We start from the raw sequence: 15,516 nt of genomic DNA, 5'->3' as shown, positions 1-15,516 counted from the left end.
TATCTCCCTCTCTGGAGTCCCCTGTTTCAGGATCCTGTTACATACAGTGAAGCTCTGGGCATACTCTCCAGAGGCATATTTTTGTCCTTTAGGGTGGATCTAATTTTAGAAAATTATCAAGGTTTCTCTGAGGCTGGTGAAAAAGGTGAGGACCCAAGTGGAAAGGGGCCCTGGCCAGGGTTGCTCCCTGACAGCTGGGAAGAGGAAGCTGATGGCAGGACAGAGAGACACAGTGCTCTGGGCACTCCCTCAGCAAATGTGTGTGAGCTGAGTTGCTCAAGGGCAACTGGACCAGATGCCATGACCTGAATGATGAGAAACTGATAATGACCACAGGATGGAAAGATGGAGGAAGATACAGGATTCTGGAAGGTTTTTGAGGAACAAGAATATTGATACTCATTTAGCAATGAGCAGGAACATGGAGAGAAGATGATCAGAGAAGTTAGATCTCTCAGAAAGTGCATGACTTTGAGGGAGGGAGTGTGAACCCTGGAGGCAGATGAGGAGGGAATGTATAGGGGTGTGTGTGTGTGTGTGTGTGTGTCTTTGTGTCTGTGTGCTCCTTGTTCTAGCATTGACCAGCCGTAGCTCAAAGGATATCCTTTCCAAAATGTATCCTAAATTGTTTTTGCTATAATTAAGCCCATCCTTCTAATGGTGGCATCTGAAGTCCTGACATATGGTGTCTAGTGTTTCATAAAAGATGTGTGTCCACAGGGAACAAGGAGAGTTACTTGTAGAACTTGAAGAAGACATGCAGTTACCAACTCCTGGATTTAATTACATGAAAGCCCTGGAAATTCTGAACTTTATTACACTTCTCTGTGCCCATGGGAATGGCATGAACCTGGGTGGTTTTGTCCCAGTTCTTCTCTTCAAAACTTCTCTGGAAGGTTCCCTCTCCCCCTCCCTCCTGCTGCTACAGCCACTCCTTGGGCTCTAGGTGTCACCAGACATCTGGCCTCTGGGACCTTCAAATATTGCTGCAGGGAAGGGGGTGGGTGAACAATCCCTTTCAGATTGCTTGAGTTAATGTTCTTAGGGTCTCCCCTGCCCTGAGAGGAGCTGGGGGAGCTGGTCTTTGCAGAACAGCAGGAAAGCCTGAGGGGAAAGGCAGGATCCAGCTTCACATGCTAAGCCTTAGGTCTTCACACTTGGCTGATTTCTCCATCATGGGTCCCTTAAAACCTAGACTTAAGCATGTACACTGATCACTATTTTCTGCCTCAATTTATCCTCTTTTGGGCTTCATATGTGCATTTGTGGGGGCCCTTGAGTGAGGAGCTGCTTGTAGTCATGGATGACTACCAAATTAATGGACAGTCACTAGTAAGTTGTTTTGCTCATACTGTGTGTGGTCCTTCTCCAGCTCTCCATGCAGACCCAGTCCCAGACCCCCACCTCTCCTCCCTCTCCTTCATGGTATCCCTAACCAGTCTGTCCCAGCACCTTCTCCAGAGCTTGTCAGCCTCCCTTGCCTGCCTGCCTCAGTTTCTCTTTTTCCTTAGCCCCCACTCCCCTGGGAATGTCAGGCTGCATGAACCCTGAGAAATGAGGGCTGAGCTCAGGACTCTTTGCATGGCAGCACTGTTGGGGGAGGAGAGGTGAGGTCCATATCCATGCAGGGCCTCTGGGACCCCCAGGTGGGCACTGGGAGGCAGCCCCACCCTCTCAGCTTTCTGGACCCTTCCAGCAGCAGCAGCTCCTGAGAGGGACCCAGACTCAGCAGGAGCCCGGTGAGAGGGAAGAGGCACCTGGAGTAACAATGCAGCCCCCTCCCTACATGGCTCCCCGCTCCTGCTGCACTCCTGCTTCCTTCTCTCTCTCTGTCTGCTCTTCCCCTCCTCCCTGCAGTCCTGTCTACTTCCTTCCAGCTTGGCCTCCTTCACCTTCATCCCTGTCAGCACATCTGGCTATCTTTGGGCATGTTTGTCTGTCTGTCTGACTGTGGTCTGAGATGTCCCAGGACTGGGTCTGCCCTCAGCTCTCCCTCCTGGCTGTCCCTCTCCCTGCATCCCTCCCTCAGAGTCTGAGGGTCTCTCTTCCCATCACAAGTGTCTGAGTCTCACCCTGTGAGCCTGTCAGTGTCTCCCCCGCATCTCCTTCTGTCTGTGTCCTGTGCTGCCTCCCCAACCCCGGTCCCTCTCTGCTTTCCCTCCCAGCTCTCTTCCCTGCTTTTTTATCTTTTTCTCTCAGCCCCTTTCCCTGTCTCTGCCTCACACCCCTGCCTCTTCTCCTCTTCCCTCCTTCCCTCCTCAAAGTGCAGAAACTTCCTGTGACATCACCTGGGTGAGCTCCACCGGCCAGTTTCCCCCATTCTGTCCCCCTCCCCCAGGAGAGACTTCTGGCCCCAAATCTGTATCCTCTGCATTCCCCCAGTTCTGGGCCAGTTGTCTTCCTTACCTATTGATTGTCTGGAGGACCTGGCATTTTCCCCAGCCTCACACCCTCTATACAGCAGGCAGTGAGTCACACAGGGAGAAAGGGGAAGAGATTCCTCTGGGGACCAGTTGTATGGATAGACAGCCCCTCCCCTGTACCTGCCCTTCTTGCTCTCAAGCAGGTGCTCATCTGGGGAAATCCCAGTTGAGGCAGGGAGACAGCCCAGGACTGTTGGAACAGACACAGATCAAACACCCAGGTGCCCCTCCCCTTTTGTTCTGTCATGAAAGTAGTCCTTCCAGTCCTGCCTGCCCCTTTTGCCTCTGGGAATTCTGGCTCTGTAGTCTTGGCTTGGCCACTCCTCCCCTACCCCGCACAGTACCTGGAACACAGGAGGTGCTCAGTTAGTGCCCTTGGTCCAGGCCTCCTGCAGATGTGTTAGGGCAGGGTCAGTGTGATTTATGGTTTCTCCTCAGCTGGAGGTTCTTCCTGTGATCAGGAGCAAAATTCCTGAAAATGTGGCCCTTACTACTCTTATCTTCCATCCACTAGGAAGACATCTGGGAATTTGACATGCACTTGCCCTTGACTGTTCATTTCTGATTGAGGAATACCCTTCTTGGTTCATAGATTATGCAGGATAAAAAGACTCCACGAGTTAAAATCTGACCCCCCCCCTTATCTGTCTCGTGTAGTTGTTGGTAAATCATAACACTGGGACTGGTTTGTGGCAAATAAGAAGTGAAGATGGATTTGTAGATAGAAGGTCTGGCCCATAACCCAGGGGTTCCCTTTGAACATCTATAGAGAAGATGTCTCAATTTTGACTTGAACTTTCTGTGTTTAAAAACTTCTGACAATACTTCTTCAAATTCTCTCAAAACCAAAGCATGAGTAGGGAGGAGAGTGGGGGCTTCATGACTTTGTTCTCTGATCTCCACTACTCATTCCAGGGCATTGTTGTGAAATGTTCATCCAAATCCTTGCTCCCGTTGAGGAGGGGGCCTTTTGAATAGCAGGAGTGAAGGAGGTGGGAGAGGGAACCACATGTGGTGTTCCTTCATTAAGAAAACACATTCAGACTATGGTTTGAGAGAGTTAAAAATAACTCCTTGTGAAAAATTAATAGGGAGTTAAAAGTGAGGATTTTAATACAAGTTCACGGTGCCGAACAGGGTCTCCAGGCCCCTATCAGTTGACATCCCAGATGGCTCAGGGTGTTTATGGAGCATGGTGTGGCCAGTGAGGAGCCTGTCTGCAGAAGTGAGTTAACCTTCTCTTCTGGGACCCAGAGAAGGAGACAGAAGGAACTGTTTAGGTCATGAGCCACTGTGTTAGGTGACTTATTTCTTTTCTCCTACCCATCACACTCTCATAGCTATGGATATAAAAACTGTAGTTAATTTTTGTCTGGATACTTTGGGTGAGGTTTATTAAATGTGAGAATTTATAAAACGTCTTTCCTTTCTCCTCTCCCTTCTCAGTCCAGACCCTGAGTTGGCTGCTGCCCACATTTCTCCAGTGTTTCCTTCCCAGACAATCTGGTCCTCTCCTTCTTGCAGGTGGTTATGTAGACTCTGCCCCTTTCTCCCTCATCTTTGTTCATAGCACCCCTTTTGGTCTAGTGAGTAAAGGGAAGGAGTGGACAGTACATTCCTTGCCAACAGTACAGCTGAATAGATCATGCAGAATGAAGAGAAATTGAGCTAAACTGCCTTCTGACCTTAGCTGCATTTAGGACCAAGGGTTGTAAGACCAGGGATCAATATTTATATTTTAAACTCAGGTAATATTTAAAAAAATGATTATACCATTGCAAAGTGGCCTTCTGGTCCATGAATTTATGTGTCATAAATCACACTCCAGCACCAAGCAAACATCCCACATGAGAACTATAACACAATACATTCATGTCCTGTTGGGTCTTACAGCTTCATTAATACATGAAGCTACATGACTTAGAGGAACTCAAATAGGATTATGTCATATGGTATGCAAAAAAGGAGAGTGTTGGGAGTATTTAGCCCTTTTTCTGGGAGGAAAGCAGGGCTGATTTTTCTATGGTGTCATTTGATATCAATTTCTGTGATATTTGTGATGCCACAGGGGATGTGAGACATCTGAATTTTGGTTGGTGGGTTAAACACCATTTTTCACTAAAAATTTCTTATTTATTTAGGCATTATGGGGAGTTAGCATATACCAGATAAAATATGTTGCAGAAGCTTTGAAGCCTGGACAAGGGAACTCAGCAGCCCCACCCAGCTTGGCTTAACTTAGACTCACTAAACACAATCTGAGCCTCTGGGCAACCTGGGCTTGTTAGAGCTCTCTGATCCTGGAATTCTCTTCAATTCCAGCTAGAATGCTGTGACAGGCACTTCATAGATTTGTTCAAAAGATGGTATGCAAACATACACTGTAGCAACTGGTACCTGAGACTGCCGCCAACATAAGCCTGAGCACTCTGGCTTTAGTGGCTCTGGGTGTGGGCCTCACAGTGGGTGTGGGTGTGTATATCCTGGGTGGTGAGGTGGCCGGCAATCAAGCAGGAGCATCCATTGTGATCTGTTTTTTGGTGGCCAACCTATCTTCTGTGTTGTACTGCAACATATTTTATCTGGTATATGCACACTATGCAGAGTTTAGTGCCCGAATTCCCGATCCTGGCTTGGCGTAACTCTACGCCAATGTCACACTGGGTGAAATCTGGGCTTTCATCACTGGCTGGAACCTCATCCTCTCCCTTGTTGCTGATACAGCCAATGTGACCCAAGCCTGGACCTTGGCTTTCACCAGTCTGCTTGGGAACTGGATCTCTCAGACCCTGCATGAGAGTATCTTAGTGCATGTTCCTGAAGTCCTTGCAGATTATCTAGGTTTCTTTAGGGTGGGGCTGGTGTTGTTGCTCATGGTTGCAGACTCTGAGCAATGGTCAGCTTTTCATTGTTACCAAAGTGGTCACATTGGTGAAAGTTTTGGTTCTCAGTTTTGTCATCATCTTTGGCTTCACTAAGAGGGACTTGCACAACTGGAAGCTCACAGAAGAGGAGTTCATACACACTGGACTCAATGAACCTCTGGCTTGGACCCTTTGGGCTCAGGAGGATTGTTGCCTTTGGCTTCAAGGGGACTTTCCAGGATGCAGCCACCTGTTTCTATGCACACATTGGTTCCCACAATATTCTTACCAAAGTTGAGGAAGCCCAGAATCCCAAGCATTCCATCCCCGTGGGCATGGTGATTTCACTGTTCATCTGTGTTTTAGTGTGTTTTGGTGTCTCTGCAGCACTGACACTCATGGTTCCTTACTACCAGCTTCGACCTGGGAGGACCTTGTCTGAGGCATTTCTTCATATTGGTTGGGCCCCTGCCTGTTATGTTGTAGCTTTTGGATTTGTCTTCAATCTTTCTGCCAGCCTTTGGGACTTTATGTTCCCGATAGGTCAGTTGATATATGTGATGGTCTCCTGTTCCCTGTTCTTGCCAGGATCAAAACTGGCACTTATGCTCCCATTGTGGCCACTGTGATCTTGGGCATTATTGCACCAATCATGGCGTTCTTCTTTGGGCTCACCGATCTTGTGAACTTCAGGTCGATTGGGTCCCTGTTAGTTTACTCCCAGGTGGCTCTTTGTGATCTCATCCTTAGGTATCACCCTGAGAAGAAGAATGGGGGGAATGAAGTGTAGGTGCACGGAGAGACTGTACCTGCAGCAGAGAAGCTGGCTCTAAGGAGACTAGTTTTTCCAGGCAGCTCCACCCCTACTCCACTCTCTGGCCGCGTTGTCAATGTTTGCTCCTCACTGCTTGCTCTGCTGCGGACTCTTCTTTGCCTGGTGCTGGCACAGTGGCCACGTCTGCCTTTTGCAGACTCTGTGGATCACAATGGTTGTGCTGTTCCTCGCGCTCATCACTGGGATCACTGGGGTCATCTGCAGGCAGCCACAGAGTTCCATTCCCCTTCACTTTAAGGTCCCTGCTCTGCCTCTCCTCCCACTCCTGAGCATCCTTGTGAATATTTGCCTTATGATGCAGATGTCAGCTACCACCTGGGCTGTTTTGGTGTCTGGAAGCTGATTGGTTTGCTATCTACTTTGGCTATGAGATCCAACGTATCCTACAGGACTTTAGAATGAACAACTTCACTTACGTTAGGGCCAATTCCAGTACACGTTTAGTTTGACATCATCATACCTGAATGCAGTCTGTTCTCCATACACAATAATTTGGAATACTCCTGACCATGTGGAAACTAGGCCTCCATGGGATGTTGGTAGGGGAACATTTTATTGTGGAGTAAATGATGTATCTTTGCTCTTTCTTCTTCTTCTTTTTTTTTTAAAAACTTGTCTACTTTTCAATTGTGTCTTCAAAAAGAATTATTATTAAAAGAAACTAGATGACCATTTTTTCATGTGTCTGATAGCCATTTGTATGTCTTCATTGGAGAAGTGTCTGTTCATATCTTCTGCCCATTTTTTGATATGATTGTTTGTTTTCTGTGTGTTGAGTTTGAGGAGTTCTTTATAGATCCTGGATATCAACCTTTTGTCTGTACTGTCATTTGCAAATATCTTCTCCCATTCCGTGGGTTGCCTCTTTGTTTTTTTTTGACTGTTTCCTTTGCTGTGCAGAAGCTTTTGATTTTGATGAAGTCCCAAAAGTTCATCTTCACTTTTGTTTCCTTTACCTTTGGAGACATATCTTGAAAGAAGGTGCTGTGACTGATATCGAAGAGATTACTGCCTATGTTCTCCTCTAGGATTCTGATGGACTCCTCTCTCACATTGAGGTCTTTTATCCATTTTGAGTTTATCTTTGTGTACGGTTTAAGAGAATGGTCGAGTTTCATTCTTCTACATATAGCTGTCCAGTTTTCCCAGCACCATTTATTGAAGAGACTGTCTTTTTTCCACTGCGTATTTTTCCTGTTTTGTCGAAGATTAATTGACCATAGAGTTGAGGTCCATATCTGGGCTCTCTACTTGTTCCACTGGTCTATGTGTCTGTTTTTATGCCAGTATCATGCTGTCTTGGTGATCACCGCTTTGTAATAAAGCTTGAAATCAGGTAACATGATGCCCCCAGTTTTATTTTTGTTTTACAACATTTCCTTAGCAGTTCGGGGTCTCTTCTGATTCCATACAAATTTTTGGATTATGTGCTCCAGCTCTTTGAAGAATACCGGTGGAATTTTGATCGGAATGGCATTAAAAGTATAGATTGCTCTAGGCAGTATAGACATTTTAATAATGTTTATTCTTCCGATCCAAGAGCATGGAATTGTTTTCCATCTTTTTGTGTCTTCTTCAATTTCTTTCATGAGTGTTCTGTAGTTCCTCGAGTACAGATCCTTAAATGGGCAGAAGATATGAACAGACACTTCTCCAATGAAGACATACAAATGGCTATCAGACACATGAAAAAATGTTCATCATCATTAGCCCTCAGGGAGATTCAAATTAAAACCACATTGAGATATCACCTTAGACCAGTTAGAATGGCCAAAATTAACAAGACAGGAAACAACATGTGTTGGAGGGGATGTGGAGAAAGGGGGACCCTCTTACACTGTTGGTGGGAATGCAAGTTGGTGCAGCCTCTTTGGAGAACAGTGTGGAGATTCCTCAAGAAATTAAAAATAGAATTTCCCTATGACCCTGCAATTGCACTCCTGGGTATTTACCCCAAAGATACAGATGTAGTGAAAAGAAGGGCCATCTGTACCCCAATGTTTATAGCAGCAATGGCCACGGTCGCCAAACTGTGGAATGAACCAAGATGCCCTTCAACGGACGAATGGATGAGGAAGATGTGGTCCATATACACTATGGAGTATTATGCCTCCATCAGAAAGGATGAATACCCAACTTTTGTAGCAACATGGACGGGACTGGAAGATATTATGCTGAGTGAAATAAGTCAAGCAGAGAGAGTCAATTATCATATGGTTTCACTTATTTGTGGAGCATAACAAATAGCATGGAGGACTTGGGGAGTTAGAGAGAAGGGAGTTGGGGGAAATTGGAAGGGGAGGTGAATCATGAGAGACTGTGGACTCTGAAAAACAATCTGAGGCATTTGAAGTGGCGGTGGGGTGGGAGGTTGGGGTAGCAGGTGGTGGGTATTATAGAGGGCACGGATTGCATGGAGCACTGGGTGTGGTGAAAAAATAATGAATACTGTTATGCTGAAAATAAATTAATTAATTAAAAAATAAATAAAAGCATTCATAAAATAAAAAAAAAAGAAGCTAGAAAAAGTGTGTTTGTTTTCATTAGGTAAATACCCAGTAGAGGAATTACTTAATCATATGGTAATTCTATTTTTAATTTTTTTAGGAACATGCACACTATTTTCCACAGTGGCCGCACCAGTTTACATTGATACACAACAGTGCATGAGGTTTCCTTTCTCTTTATAACCTCATCAACACTTGTTATTTCTTGTCTTTTTCTTTTTAATTTTGGCCCTTTGACAAGTGTAAAGTGATACATCTTTGTAGTTTTAGTTTGCATTTCCCTGACAGTTAGTGATGCTGAGCATCTTTTCATATGTCCGTTGGTCTTTGCTCATTTTTTAAATGAATTTTTTTGATGTTGAGTTATATAAGCTCATTTTATGTATTTTGGATATTAACCCCTTATTGGATATATCATTTGCAAATATTTTCTCTCATTCAGTAGGTTGATTTTTGTTTTGTTGATGATTTCCTTTGCTGTGCGAAAGCTTCTTATTTACACTAACTCAAAAACATATATACACCCTTATATTTATTGTAGCATTATATACAATAACCAGGATATGGAAGCAACACAAGTGTCTGTCAACAGAGGAATGGATAATGATCACACACACACACATGCATGCACACTCACTCTCACATAGTGGAATATTACTCAGCCATTGAAAAAAATGATCTTGCCGTTTATACAAGACCAGTGCTCTAACCCTTGATCGATGGAGCCTTCCCCTTGATCTTGCTATTTATAACAACATGGGTGCACCTAGAGGGTGTAATGATAAGTGAAATAAGTTGGTCAGAGAAAGACAAACAACATATGATTTCACTAATATGTGGAAATTAAGTAATAAAACAAACAAACAAAGAGACAAAAGAAGAAACAGACCCTTAAATACAAACAGCCTGGTGGTTGCCAAAGGGAAGTGGTTGGGGCATGAGTGAAATAGATAAAGGAAATTAAGAGTATATACCTTGATGAGCACTGAGAAATGTGTGGAATTGTTGCATCATTATAACTTCACCTGAGAGTAATATAACAACACTATATGTTTATTTTACTTCAATAAGAAAATAAAAGGAACTAGAGAGAGACAGAAAAAAAAAAAAAAAGAAATATGGCCCCTGCCCTTAAAGAGCTTATATTCTACTACAAGGGGTAAAACATAGCTGTAACACCAAGTAGAAAGTTATCGTTAGTAATGTAAAAATAAAGTGTCTTGGGAATTCAGAGTAGAGAATGATCATTTGTGGCTGGCACAGAGATGAGGATTGATTGGTGAAATCAGGAGACTTTATAAAGGAATGGCATTGGAGTTAGTTGGCTCTCTCCATGGACAGATTGGCTTTTGTCACACATGGGCAAGAGGGAGAGACTGTATCATTAAGGAAAGCACAAGAAAACAAAACAGTGTTCAGAGCACACTGAGCTGGCTGTGTAGCTTGAGTCTCGAAGTGTGAGGGGACAGCAGAGCATGCATACGTGGACTGGAGCCAGAGCTTTCCTCTGAGCACAAAGCACTTTGCTTTGAACCCACTGCCCCTGCCGAAAACCCCTGGGGCTGGTTCTTCTCTTTGGCCATATCTGCATTCTTGGACTTTAAAGTTTCTGTACTTTTTTCTGCCTTGGTCCACATGCTCAGAAAGTGCACAGCTAAGAGCCAAGTGTCCTGGTTTCTGGTCTTGTTTTCCCCCACTAACTAGCAATGTGACCTTGAGCAAGCCTTCAGTTTCTTCCACGCTCTACTTATTTATCTGTAACAGGAGCGGTAACAACTGATCATTTTAAAGTTCTGTTTACTTACAAAGTTCTAGGATTTCCTCCGGTTCTTCCGTGAGTCTCTCAACTACGTCTCTCTACTGAATGTGATCTGAATCTGCATCCTGCCCACTTTCACTACAACCTATTGCTGGAGCTGTAGAGGCACAATAAATAACACCCCATTTTCCTCTCCAATATTTGGAACCTATTGATAGTCAATTGATGATTAAACCATCAGCTGTAGCCTAATTGGATTGCTAATGCTGCATCACTAATCAGACAGTCTTGGGCATCATCTCAAGTAGGGCTAAGCATACCCTGCCTCCCACTTCAAGAGAGAGCCTGCTTTTTTTTTTTTTTAAAGATTTATTTATTTGTTTATTTGACAGGCAGAGATCACAAGTAGGCAGAGAGGCAGGCAGAGAGAGAGAGGAAGGGAAGCAGGCTCCCTGCTGAGCAGAGAGCCCGACGTGGGGCTCGATCCCAGGACCCTGGGATCATGACCTGAGCCGAAGGCAGAGGCTTTAACCCACTGAGCCACCCAGGCACCCCAGAGAGCCTGCTTTTATTGGATTTTCTTAGGTATGAACTAGTTGGAAAGCTTGTGTCCTCTGGCGGGTTGGTTCTGGATGAAAGAAGGAAACCAACGGAAGAAGCCAAGCTGGATATGGTCAGTACTGTCTCTCTGACTGACTAATGAAAGACACAGAGAGAGAGAACTGGTGGAAGGCCGGGAATAGTGCTCAGTGGTGCTTAAACTTCAGTGGATGTCACCTCTCCTGGAGGATATCTGAAAACACATATTGTTGGGTCCTGACCCAAGTGTTTGGAATTCAGGAGGTCTGGGTGGGGCTCAGAACTTGTACATCTAACAAGTTCCCAGGTGATGCTGATACTGCTGCTTCAGGGACCACTGATAGCTTCTCCCCTTCCTGCTCTGTTCCATCAAAGAGCAACAGGGATAGAGCAGCCCTGGGTTAGGAGAATGCCTGACACGATCACCCTTGGTCCAAGTCCATCTATTCCCAGGGACTATGGGAGGGGACAGAAGGGGGTCCAACCAGCTCTGTCTGGCTTCAGGAAATCCCAGAAGATGAGACTGGTTCCAGGGTGGGCAAAACAGGCATCTTTCTTGCTGCAGTCTATGACTGGAATAGAAGAACCAGTGTTTTCCTATTGCATTTATGTATGGGGCCCACCCTGGGATGGAGGGTAAGAAGCTACTTTCTTACTTGCAGAATTTCTCATGTTCCCAACAGGGACTAGGTGACTCCAAGGAAGCCTGCTAGAGACCCAATTATCCATATACTTCCCCAATCCTTTAGGTGCTTTTTAAAGGGCCCAATGCAAAAACATTGTGATAGCATCTAAGATTTTTTAGGGAGAGAGAAGTCACACCCTGGGGAGGTCACTGAAATAGGAGGAATTAGTAATTGAACAGGGACTGAGGAATCATTAGTCTGGAAGGGAAGATATGAGTAGAAACTGAGAGAGGTATTGGTCAAGACAGACTTCTTGGAGGAGGATGCCTATGGAGCAGTTTGGGAAATAAAAGAGAGACATGTGAGTTGGAAAAGAGAAGGGTCAGTAGTGCTGGGCTCCATGGACCTTTAGGATTATGAAAGAATGAGACTCTTGTGAGGGATGTATTTTTTCCCATTTGAGGGGAATTTATGAACCAGGTTTATAATGTGCATTGTGCCATAAAAGAGATTCCTGAATCAGGAAGGGATGAGATCTGACTCTCACAGCTATCTGGAAGGCAGATGTACAGAAGGATGTGGACAGAGAGACTCTTCCTGGGAGACAGTTGTAGCACCTGCTGCAGTCATGGAGATCTTTGCTCTTCAAAGTATGACCCATGGACCAGCGGCATAGATGTCACCTGGGAGCCTGTAGAAATGCAGATCCTTAGGTCCCAACCCAGATCTACTGAAACAGAATATGCCTTTTTAACAGGCTCCCAAGTAATTTGTATGCTGTTTCAGGCTTGAAATTGAACATGAGGAAGAATTTTCTGAGATTAGAGGGTGACTGGGGGAGAGGGGAGGGTGCAGGCTCTCTGGCCGTGTGTGGAAAGCTTCAGATGGACTCCTGCCCAGAAATGGGGAAATGCACAAAATGAACTCTCAAAATCTTTTTATTCCAAGAATTCTATGTCAACTCCTAAATTGAAAGGCTGGGGTAGATGTGTGGTGTGTGACGTGGTTAGACGTGGAGATAATAGTGACAGAAGAAGGAAAAATCTTATTAGAGAATTGAAATCTGGTAAAATTTTAAAACAGGGCTTTGATTTAGGAAAAGTAGTTGCATGTTAAAGGACTCAAATGAGAATTCTAAGTTTCCATGTCCTTCCACTCTCCATATATTTGTTTTGTCTCATTGATGAGATTGAAAAACCTCCTAAGCAAACAAAACATTGCCTTTATGTATTACTTCTTTCTATGTCCAATGTCCACAAAATGATGATGATAGTAATAGCTACCATTTGCTGCATGCTACACCCTGTACTTTGTTCCAAAAATATTATACAATCACGTATGTAATACAAAGTTGCACAAGGTGAGTATTTTTATGCTCCTTTTATGCTCATTGAAACTAAGCTCAGAAAGGTTAAGCTATTTGTGCCAAGGGAGTAGTGAAGCTAGGATTTGTACCAAGATTGAGCAAAGCTCGGGCTGCTAAGCCCTGAGCTACACTCTACATGGATTATTGGCTGAGTGAGGAATAGATGATCACTGAAGCTCGATGGCGTAGATGTAACTGAAGGGTAGTGGATAATTCCAAATAGTGAGTAACGAAAAAACAAAAACTATGTGTTTTGTGGTGTGTAGTCAGAGACACACTTAGTGACACATGCAGCTCATACTCAGACACTCGCTTTTCACCTTCACTGGACCCCACCCAGCAGTCAGGAGCGTGGAAAGGGGGAGAGGCTGGTATATATATTCATGACACACCTCACTGCAAATCATGTGTGTGCTAAATATATAGACATGTGTGTCTAAATTTGAGTGGAAATATACACTAAGGAGTGGGGTATGTTTATCTCAGTAGGTCAATAAACACAAGTATATTTCTTAGACTTTTTGTGTATGGTGTGTACTATGTGTGTGTGTACACAAATCCAGAAGGAGTTCAACCAGCTATAAGGAACTAGCTGTCTTCCACACCTGACCTGGTTAGTGTGTTTGAACCAAACCGTGATATTTATTTTTCATTACCTCTCAAAGGAACCTCAAAGAGTTTTCTTTCTAGGAAGTTTATGGCTAAGATGCTGGACTGCTGTGTAACCCACACATGTGCTACAGTCAGAAGAGGATTGCAGAGAAAGAGAAACAGCAGCCATGGGCAATCCTGTTCTTTCTTTTACATTCTAGCCTAAAGCACAGCCACCCTTGTATATACACCATCTGTGTAACAAACCCGCCTCTCCTAGAACCCACTAATGAAAGGTGCTAAAGAAGCCATTTTATTTATTTCTTTGTTGCCACGTGGGACTCTCTGTTTGAGCCATCCCAGAAAGTGGAGAATTAAAAATTATACTAATGAAGGAATCTAGAGTAGACCTTGTGAGAAACTGGGCATTTGTGAAACTAATTTCACAGAAAGTACTGGGCTCTGGCAGAAGCAAGGTTGGTAAGAGGAGTTGAATGTCTCTGTTTCCTTATTTAGAACACCTGAAGCAAAGCTCCTGGAAGCAGGAGGCAAGACAATTTGCACATGGTTTGAAGGCAGACACAGCCCAGGAAGCCCCTCCCCCACCTCCAACACCAACGTTTGGGAGACATTTTTGTGAGGGATTTTTTATGACAAACTTCACTTTACATTTGACATTTAACAACATCTCTTGTCCAGAGAAGGAGGAAATACAGATGTTTATTCGACATCTAATGTTAGGAGATCTATTAACTATAGAGATGGAAGAAGGAGGGTTTTCTTCGTTCCTTCAGGTATGCAATTACCCAGCTTGTGTGGTATATGTTTTTCCTTGCTTTGTGCTTTTCTCAGTAATAAGATTAAGAAATCTTTTTATTAGGTTTTTTGAGGGAAGATGGGGGATGAGAAGGGGACCCTCATTTCTTCTTGAAATGAATTCTTCTTGAATTCAGCCGATAGCTGTCAAATCATCATGAACACCCATGAATTTGGCCGGCGATCTAAGAAAAGTATAGCTACACCTCTACAAAGAGAAAATCCACCATTTTTTTCATGGTAAGACGTGCAGAGAAGTGGATCTGAGGGGATATATGGGAAGATAGACCGTGGGGGAAGGGAGCATCTGTAAGATGGCTACCGGCAAGTGAATAAGCAGTGGAGCACAAAATCGGAACTTCTAGAAATCTGCTCCAGTGAGGAACATCCTTGCCTGAAAGGCACTGAGGTGGTAGAACTACTCCCAGGTGGGACAGTATGGGTTTAGGATCCCAGAGTCACAGAAAGACCGGGGGTGCCTGAGTGTGGCAGAGTTCCCAGGCATCTAGGCTGTGAAGCCAGTTGTAATCAGTGAGTCCAGGAGTAGGCTTTCAGCTCTGTGATGCCACATACTGGGCACCAGGGCATGGTCATGGTCCAGTGATGGCTTTCCAAGAAGGGGTGCAACAAGCTGCAGAACCTGTGAGACCCCCCTGCCCTCCCTTTGGGAGGAGCAGCATAGGAGCACACCACAGGTGTCTGCAGGGTTTAGAGAATTGAAACAGGGTCATGTCCCAGAGAAACACTCTGTCCCAGGTTGGGAGACCAGGGAGGCAAGAGTGATCCACAGCTTTTCTCAAGGGTGCACTGAGGAGTAGGGCCCTAAGATTTTGGCTCCAGGGCTGGAGACTAGGAGGCCACCATTTTCATTCTCATCCTCTAAAGGGGCATGGAAAACCTTTGGGGGAACAAAAGCCACATAGAACTATCCAGAGCCCCTTTAACTGACCCGATACCCTGCTCCCACCAGGGCAAAGATACCTGAGAATCAACACCAACAGGCTTCTCTCCCAGAAGATCAATAGGAACTTCCACCTAAGACTAAGTTTACAGATCACAAAAGTGCAAAATCTAATGCTAGGGGAAAAGAGTTCATAGAATTCAAGGTTTTTTCTCATGATTCTTTAATCTTTCAGTTTAAAATTTCCTT

At 44.6% G+C, this 15,516-nt stretch overlaps 1 pseudogene; it reads left to right on the top strand.

Annotated features, from left to right (window-relative positions):
• Positions 1 to 1,299: 1,299 nt before the first annotated feature.
• LOC122890913 lies at positions 1,300 to 6,571 on the top strand (annotated as a pseudogene).
• Positions 6,572 to 15,516: the final 8,945 nt, after the last annotated feature.

The sequence above is a fragment of the Neovison vison genome, chromosome 12, assembly GCF_020171115.1.
Source record: "Neovison vison isolate M4711 chromosome 12, ASM_NN_V1, whole genome shotgun sequence".
NCBI classification, from domain to species: Eukaryota; Metazoa; Chordata; class Mammalia; order Carnivora; family Mustelidae; genus Neogale; species Neogale vison.
Note: the sequence above shows the minus strand (reverse complement) of the source record. Positions and strands in the feature narration are given on the sequence as shown.